This window comes from Neopelma chrysocephalum, unplaced genomic scaffold (assembly GCF_003984885.1).
Source record: "Neopelma chrysocephalum unplaced genomic scaffold, ASM398488v2 Primary Assembly neopelma1_97, whole genome shotgun sequence".
In the NCBI taxonomy this organism is placed as follows: Eukaryota; Metazoa; Chordata; class Aves; order Passeriformes; family Pipridae; genus Neopelma; species Neopelma chrysocephalum.
In genome coordinates, this window is record NW_020897760.1 from 6,445,428 (window position 1) to 6,454,925 (window position 9,498).

Genomic DNA, 9,498 nt, shown 5'->3' on the forward strand with positions numbered 1-9,498 from the left:
GCCACTATGCACTGGAATGAACCTGCAGAGGCAACTGATAGAAAACAGGAGCACCCCATGTCCTGCAGACGTGCTTCTCACACCACCTCCCTTCTCACAGCCGTCTCTCTCTTCTCAGTCCTAATCTTCAAGGCAGACCACAAAACACTTCAAAAGATGAGCAAGGGAAATGAAATTCATAGCTTTAGCAGGTATTAAAAAATGTATTTTTTGTTTAATGGCTCAATGCAATTCACAGCCAAGATAAATCCCTTCATGCTTTTTAACATGATGAACTAGGCCTCTTTTCTACTGGAGATAATCACTCAATCACCTCTCCCGTTGTTAATAGCCCTCTTATCCACTAATCTCTACTTTATTTCACAATTATTGCCTGGGTTTTGTCTCAGAGATCTAGCTGTTTTTCAGCTTAATGCAGAGCCGTTATTCTCAAACCTGATGCCCCCAAATTATTGACTTTTTCTTTTCAGTTAGTTCAACTGATCTAATTTAAAGCTCATTCTCTGGTCTTCCCTATTTTTATATGGCATCCTGCACTGCTCAGGATGAGCTACATAACATCCTAAATTATTCCTCAAAAATTATGCAAGGCTGGAAGCATGATGTGAGAAATGCAACTGGACACAGAACAACTCCATTTGCTAATCCTTCAGGGAAAAGGATTGCCAATGGCATGGGCAGCACCCCATTTCCTAACTTTTAACAAGCAGTTTCTTAAAAAACTTCCACCTTAACTAGCAATTGCCAAGGAGAACAGTGGGTGGTGAGGAATGAGAGGAAAGACTGCATGAAGGAAACAACTTCCAGAACGTTCGCAGCTTGCCAAACACACTATTAACCAACAGTAATTACGGCACAGCGACCTGCTGCTCTGGGAGCCAGGAGGCCTGAAGCTAAACACCCTGGCTCGGTTAGCCCCACCTGCCCTACCGGTACCAGCAGGATTTAAGGGAGAGAAAGCCCAACAATTAAGGGTTAGGAGAGAAACAGCCTGTTTCTACAGGGAACAGGAGGTTTGGCTGGGAACTCCTTGTCGGTGGTATCTTGCCAAAGGCTGTCAGCCGGGCGGCTGTTGGTCTGATGTGCTCTGGCCAGCAGGGCTACTGCCTGCCAGCTGAGAGAGGTGGTAAGGAAAACTGTCGTGCTGGATTTGCCTTGCAGGAGAAGGGGGTTGTGATGCAGCTTCTGTTGGCTTTGTGATTTGAATTAAGGGTTGGAAGTAGATTATATGATACAGAGACAGTGTCACCCAGTTTCTGAAAGCCCTTGTGGTGCCGGGCCTGCAGGGTGCTGGGGAGGGCTCTTGCTGTTGGCAGGGTTTCTGTCTCACTGCTCTGAAGCATACAAAGTCCTTCTGAAAGCAGTGACTGTCGCTGCTCTCAGCCTTAAAGCAAAAATTCATTTGTATGTTCTTGACAGGTTTTAGTAGTTACAGTGTTTGATAAATAAGGTTAAAAAAATAGCATGGCTAGAAACTTTTCCTTCCCCCAAATTTGACTAATTATTAACACAACGGTTAAGTAAATTCAAATGTAGCAAATAAACCCTGTAATCCTCCATAGTTTCAGAACTATTTAATATACACTGTTCTTTCTGGCAAAGAACAATTGTTAGAGGAAAAATAGAGTGTACTTCACGTTGGGAGAGCAGGTAAGGTCCTTAAGTAGGAATCAAATGCACTACATGTGATTAAGTGGTTTCTATTTCCAGATCTATGCTTTGCCTCTTCCTTCCTTCTCCTGCCACTAATGTTGTGTCATGATTGTTCAAATCCAGACCTGAAAAAATGATCTAGGTTAAGAGAACCCTTATGGTTAAAGGTCTTGCATTTCACTGGGATCATTTTGCCAACACAGCGAGCACAGCTTGCCTTGATGCTGGCAAACCCAAGTGTACTAGCTTGTGATGGGGTAGGGAGCTGTTACCTCACAACCTGCTTTAGGGGAAGCTGGAATAGTTTTTCTTATTGTGGCTTAGGGTTTTCTGTGCTAGTCTCAGGGACTCTACTTGGCTTCCATATGCAGTTTTGTTGCCAGGGTTCATATTTTTACGTTGTAGCCTAGACAAAAAAAGCGAGATTCAGCTAAAGATCAGCACTGTTGATATCGCAGCAGTTTGTGCAGGAAGAAACTGTTTCATACTCAGTTTTTATGTCAATTTAACTGTTTCAGATACAATTATGTATGTTTTCTGGGTGGTTTTTTCCCAGCTTGGGGGGGGGGGAAGAAAACATGCACAAGAAGAGTTAAACCAAAGCTATTTCTAGCTGCTTGCAATTATATGAGAAAAACACTGTCTTTTACTGTAATTGGACCAAGATAAGATATTCTCAGTATATGTATCCTCATAATAAAGTAAGTGAACCTTATTTAATGAGTGTAATTAAAGCACAAAGCTGGGCGATTTTGGCTGGTAGGGACAATTGAGCTAATCACAGTGAAATCGAAGCGTCCTCACTCTGTGTGTTGTTACAACAGATACATCTGAACTGCGCTAGGGGAGTGCTCAGATACTGCGAGGGAAAGGTGATGAACTGCATTCTCCTGTGTGTATTTAATGGCCACTATTTGGTACTTCAGGACCAGAAAAGACAGGAAAATAAAGGTTATTCTCATCAGTACAGAGCAAGGTATACTTTACCCTTACTAAAGCTCATAGATAATTAAGCTCTGTGTGAAAGTAGAGCTATGTGATTACTCTTCTTTCTAACTATAGAGGCAGCATCTAACCATAATATTAGCAAGGCTAGGAAAACAAAATCCAGCTATAATGTATGGCTGATCTAAAGCTTTACTGAATTTCATATGCTGGTCACATTTCCCGAGGAAGTATTTTTTGTACAAGGATCTCATTCTGTAGTTTTCATCCTGGATTTTATAACCTGAATATCTCAGTCGAGTTCTTTCATCTTCTTAACAAATTAAGTATTACAATCTGCTTTGTGATACAGTAGTTTTAATCACCTGTATTAACTGAACTCTTTAAAATGACATCACATTTTATTAGCACTAGTGTGCATATATATGCTAGAGGGTATAATATTGTTCAATGAAATTGCTAAAGTGATTATGATGTGTTCATAGGTTTTGAAAGTACAGTGCTGTTGCCTGTGTCTTTTGTGTCATTGAATGCAGATCAGTTTCCTGAGGCAATATTGTCATGAGAATTTTGTAGCATGCCTCTAGACTAGCATCAGGAGAGGGCTCTGCTCCTAGTCCTACATAACAGTTTACATAACTCATTGGTGGTATTTCTCATCTAAAAAAATCTGGTCACTGTCACTGACAATTATGAATGCTTCTTGATCATGAATATGAGTTTCAGACAAAGCTTCTGGGAGAAGACTGATTACTCTAACTGGGCTTTTGTACCCATCAGTATTTAGTTTCTTTCAAAATATTGGATCTTCACTCAGGTGATATAATTACAAAGAGGAAAGAAACATCTGCCACACAGTTGTGAGACTTGACCACGTGAACAGATCTCATACAAATAAATGCGAATAGAAAACATACAGGTATAGGCCCCTTAAAGGTGAGCAAGTTACTAAATGCCTCTGGCATATCTCTGAGTATGCTAATCCCTGAACTACTCTACAGAAGCTTCAGTAAAAATAGTGTACTCTGTACAGTTTCTGATAGAACAGTTGTAGATGCTTGGTCCCAAGAACGATTCCTGAGTGGCTCTCAGCCTTGGTGCAGCACCTGAATTCCTGATGGGGATTTCCTACTGACCTTAACTGCTCTTTGCTCAGGGCACAGGTTGTTCAGCTGTCCTATGATGAGGCTCTTAAATCTTCTCATTCACAATACAGGGAGTGTAGGTGCCTAATGCAGAATTCCCTGCAGGCCATGGGCTGGGACACCAAGTGTTGTAGCCCATCAGTTTCTCACTGGACTTGGCCCAAAAACTCCTAATCCAACACCAACAGTGGTTTGTCTGTTTTGTTTCCTGTTTTTGTTTTAAATAGTAATGATGAATCTGATTAGCTGCAAGACAGCAGATGCTATGGCAATATAATATTTGAATAACAGATGTGAGAACAGACTCTGGCCTTGTTTTAAATGACGTTATTTTATATTATTTAACATTTTCTTGTGTAATGGAAGCCAGGTTTTCTGCTCTTCCAGAAACTCTTTACTGAATAATGTGTACAAAATCAGGACCATTATTATTTTATGCGTGTATATAAACCTGAGAAAATAGAACAGTAAAAGAACAGTATATATTTTGAAATATGATACTAATCACAGAAGGGTTAAAGTAATAGAACTGATCTATTTCTGTCATCTTGCCCAGGTAAAATAATCGAACATGATGCTTACAGTTATAGGTCAATGCCAAGTAAAAAAACTCAAAAACTGAGTCTTAAGAGGTTTCATTTAAGAGCCAGTTTTAGGCAACAGGCACACATGGGGATTCCCTGAGAGTATCCCAGCTTGCCCCATGATTCACAAAGCCTCTGTGAGAAGGCTTAGGCCTCATGTCATGTCAAGGTGACTGCAGATAGTCCTTTTGCTTTGGTAGACACTGTTGGTAGCTGCTTGGGGAAGAGCAGTGCAAGTACAAGTCTACAGAGATGAAAATTCCATTCTTCTAGAACCAGCGGTCTTTACCAAAGGCAGGCCACAAACCTGGGGTGGTTCCCTCCTTGTCACCTTGCTGCTGTTGTGTGGAGCAGCTTTGGAGACCATTCTCTTCAGACAGATAGCCTCCAGTTCAAGATGCAGCCATGAAGCAGCATATAATCAAGAAAGCCACACTGGCAATCTTCTTTAGCGTAGGAATGTGACTCCAGTGTTGCTGGAGCATTTGCCATCTAATTTCAGTAACTTCTTCCAACCAATAGAAAAATCTGAGACAGGCTTGGCTGCCAAGCATTACAGGCTTTGAAGTCCTCTGGCAGGTAAATCTGTATGTCAGTGACCTACAAAAACATCAAAAGGTATGTCAGAGAATGCTCTTGTAAGGGCTGTAAGCTGGAAGTCTAAAAGAAAATCCTCAGAGATAACACTAAAAGACTTCAAAGGTAGGAGATATGCAGAAAATCAACAACACTGGTCAAAATCAGAGAGAGAAACAAAAATTTTCTCTGACAAGTAGAAATTGGAAAGGAAATAAAAGGGAGAAATATGTACTGCTTTTTATGGTCACATGTGTACATGTACTTTATAAGCAACAGCTATCTTTTCTTCAAAGTATATTTATTGCTATGCTCAGAATATACACATAGACAGTTAATGCTTCAAAAGGAAACTAATAATTGACATCCATATTTATCTTTTTACTCACATATCTAAAGGTACTATAGAATGGTTTCTTTTTTATAACATAGTTTATCACAGTGTAGCAAGTATGTAATAGCGAAAGACACCACCATTAAAGATCATGTCCTTCACATAACCTGCCAGAATCCACGTGTGACTGAAAATACTCAAAAGTGAAGGCATTAGTGTAGGAAATTTATTCAGCTATGCATTAATCTCAATAGTATAAGGAGGGGTTTTTTAATAATCTCCGGTACTTTATCTCTTAAGCAAGGATTTTTCATCAATAAAAGCCTGAGAACATAGAATTTACACAGAAGGAACTCTGGGACTGGAAACAGGTAAGGCTTCAAAATAAGAATGACCAGGCTGGGTAAGACCAAGAGTCCAGTAGAACCAGTATCCTACTTCTCATAATAGCCGTGAATGGATACCAGTGAAATCCTCTCCTGACACTAAATTTTTAGCAAACACAAGATCCTGTAGCTTGACAGACACTGCAAAGAATTACTCCTTTTTTTTTTTTCTTTTTTTACCTCTCTCACTACTTTTGATATCTGAGAGTCACATCTACTGTACTGAGATTCATTCTTGGTTTCTGAATCTGGCTCCTGCCACAAAACCTGTTCTGTGAAGGCAGGCTCTATTGGAACAAGCTGCAGGAATGGGTCTTCCATCAATACCACTGGGTAACAAGTGAAATGAATTGGAAAAGAGAAGGAAATAGCAGCAGCATATGGTTTTGAACATCAAAATGACCACAGGAAGACGTGTTCAAAATACATTATAGCATACTTGCTTGTGCTCTGTGTGGTTTACCATGGTGCCAGAGTGCACAGGGCTGTAGTTAAAATTCCATTGATTTTTTTTCCCCCTTTTAGTGAAGTTCTGTTTTCAATTTTCAGTGTGCAGTAGCAGTGTTACCAAATATGGGAGAATCTGCAACCACTCTGGACCTGTATCTCTGCACTGGGAATGCATAACATAAATGAATTTCTTTTAAATTTACTTTTTTTTGTTTGTTATTCCAATGGTAAAGCACTGATTTCCTGTAGCCTCCAATATGGACAGAGAAGCTTACAGGCAAATGATAAGGTAGATCAGATTTTTCCTGCTTTGCATCCATGCAATTTAAAAAGAGAAAAAAAACTGTGAAAAGGAATGCTGTTGAATATATAAGATACAGTAAGAAGGGTTAAAAGGGTTAAGCTGTTCAGATCACCTGCTTCACATCCAACATAAAACCTTTTTTTTTTCTCCCTCCCTCCAGGAGGAAAATAAACAGTTCCCTTATCCGTAGGGTGGTAGCAAGCCCTAACAAGGAAAAGCAGGGCACATTCCTTCCTTCCTTCCTTTATAACCAGTCACTGAATTGCTCCCAACACATTCCAGATCTGGTAGAATAGCTTAATTGTCTTCACCTGGAGGCCACTGCCTGAATTCCTGTCAGTTAATATAGCACCTCTGGAGTGAGACACTACGATGTCTTTCTGATGAAAGTGGGTTAAGCACCCAGCCCCATGGTCATGAGCAGTTTCATAGGCTCATTTGCATATGAAGATTTATGAGTTTCTTGGGTGTAACTGTGCCTATAAAAGTTCGAGTCTATAAGTGTCATCAAACGTAATTACTCCCTAAAGACTTAGAACAGATACGAGAAAGATGAAGAACTGTTTATTGTAATAAGTTGTGGTTATGAGTGAAATCTTTAATTGCTTCCTTGCAATGAAAGGTCTGCATGGAGAAGGGAGTGTTGCTGGTTTGCTTTCACTGGTGTTGAAAAAGGTAAATTTCTGTAACAATTCATGATCAGGCGTGCAGTGTTATTCCACAAGGCAGCTGAAATTTTGCAAAGCTATTCAGACAATAAAAAATTATTGTCACAAAACATTGTCAACCAGTATTCTGGGTCAAAATTTCTCATTTCTGTAGTTACCATTCACACAGAATGTCAAGAGGGGTCTCAAGATTCAAATCCTAAATGAGTAGTAAACCAAAATATTTATACTTTTTTCCAATTAGACAGTTAGACTAGAAACATGAAAATATGTAACTGTAGGAACTCAAAACTAGTAGTTTTTCCTTCTTATGCACTTGTTCTATTCCTACCATATTTTATGAAGTATTTTGTAATACAATTTAAAAGCTCACTTGTGTTGCCTGATTCTGCTCTCAGTGAAGTGAAACATTCATGTTGTTATAGATAAAAACTCTGGAATAGAATTGAAAACAGTTGTTTCCCTGAAAATATTTTTTCTTTGTGTAAAGAACTTATTATACCACAGGAAAGGAATGGAATACCTGTTTCTCAGGTGTCATGTGCCAATATGCTTCTTCATTACTCCCAAAACTACTGAAACATTACCCAAAGTAGACCAGCATTAGACTGGTTTACTATTATGATAGCAGAAGGAATATGCTAATTTAATTAATCTTTGGGAAATTAAACTAAAAGAGATCTGTAGATCATTAGCTCCATAGTTGGACTACTGAAATTATTTTTGCACAATGTGTTTTACAGGTATTCCTGAAAATCAAAGTTATGAAGGCAAAGAGGACTATGCTGTTTCATCAGCAATAAGCTCCTACTGTACAGATGTTCACTTTAGCTGTAACTAGTCCACAGTCACCCCTATACACATATGAGATTTGAGAATGAAGATCAGATGAGTAAAGAAAATAGCAAACCCACCTGTAGAATTTAAATTATCTGTCAAATGTAGATATTGCCGGCCATTCTGTACATCAGAATTCCCTGTAGCATTTGGTTTTTTTAACTCAACTCGAGCAGCAGCTGAGTCATGTACAAATCTAACCCTGTGGCACCATCCTGTGGCACACCTGGCACTTGCACGGCTCTTGTCTGCTCTTCCAGCTGCTGTTACCTGCCTGTGACTGTTCCACCAGCAGTGGTGGAGCAGAGGATGGTGTGGAGCTTTAGTTTCATGTCTCTTTCTGTGGCTAAGTATCACATTGGCTACTCTAGCAAAGTTTCACCTTGTTCTTGGGAAAGTGATTTGAAGGGAAGGGAGTTTTCCCTACTCTCCTAAAGTTGATTCAAATATACTAGTATATTAATACAAATTTATAGTATAAATACAAATAAAATACAGAATTGGGAGATATGTATTTGAAGAAGAAATACTCAGATAGGCTGTAAATATTCGTTCAGTAATTCTGAAAAAAAATAGAATAAGATGACTGTGGGATTGGTTCTGTGGGAAATATTGCCAGTAGACTCAGGGTGGTATATAACTGGAGAACAGGTAATACGGCATCTGGCTGTAAAAGGAAGGGAGAGAAGTGATTCACGTCTCAAAAGTCCCTGATTTTGAGTTGTCTGCAATAATTTAAAGCAAATAGTGAAGTGGTGAATAATCAGAATACACAAGATTATATTTGATTTAGCTGGACTTTCCTCAAAAATAATCTGAGGAAATTGATTGATTTTCTAGGCAAAGACAATGGGACACACTTTATGGAAATGAACCTTAATAAAACACATTATATGGTGCCACTCAGAAATTTATTAAGCTGAGAAAGCTGATAATTGTTATAAGGATTACAGTACAGCCAAGGAACTGGGTAAAAGCAGTAAGATACTGAATGATTTTTAATCATGAATCCAATATAGTCATTAGTGACCTCACATAAATGGTACCAGTGCTCTGTTGACAAAAATAAAATTAGAAGATATCATTAATATGATGCAGAAAAAAATGGTTGATTCCAAGAAGTGGAAGTATTGCATTATGTTGGAGGAGACTGTGTAGCTTTAAGGCAAATCTTAGATCACTTTAATCATTATTCTCATGTTTGCTCCACTCTTCTAATAGCTCTCTTGCAACTTGTTGCTGTTATACTGAAATACAGCAAACTCCAAGAGCAAAAGCATCTGAGTATTTCTTCTCAGCAGCAGAGGCTATGGTTGCGCTACATTGCTACACGAGTCTTATTTCTGTTATGAACAAAAGCTTCAGTTTTTCCTTACTGAAATGATCTTGAAAGAAGTAGAGACTTATGTTTCTCAACATGTGACGGTCCTCCTGCAATTGGAACAATTGCTTTAAGCTGTGAGATGGCACAGAAGAGGAGCCTGTTGAGCACCCACCTGAAAAATAGCAATTTCAACAGTGCCTGAATTAAACTTGCAAAATGTGCCTGCAAGAATTACTCAGTACTTGCATGTATTGATCTCTTGCCTAGTTTTAGCAATTCACCCTCCTTTTCT

The 9,498-nt window shown here is 39.0% G+C and overlaps 1 long non-coding RNA gene across 1 annotated transcript; it reads left to right on the plus strand.

Moving 5' to 3' along the window:
- The first annotated feature begins 1,300 nt into the window (after nt 1-1,300).
- On the plus strand, nt 1,301-9,080 carry LOC113972946. The gene is made up of 4 exons (XR_003536085.1): nt 1,301-1,650; nt 5,542-5,608; nt 6,173-6,300; nt 6,538-9,080. It is a non-coding gene; the product is annotated as an uncharacterized LOC113972946 (long non-coding RNA).
- The last annotated feature ends 418 nt before the right edge of the window (nt 9,081-9,498 follow it).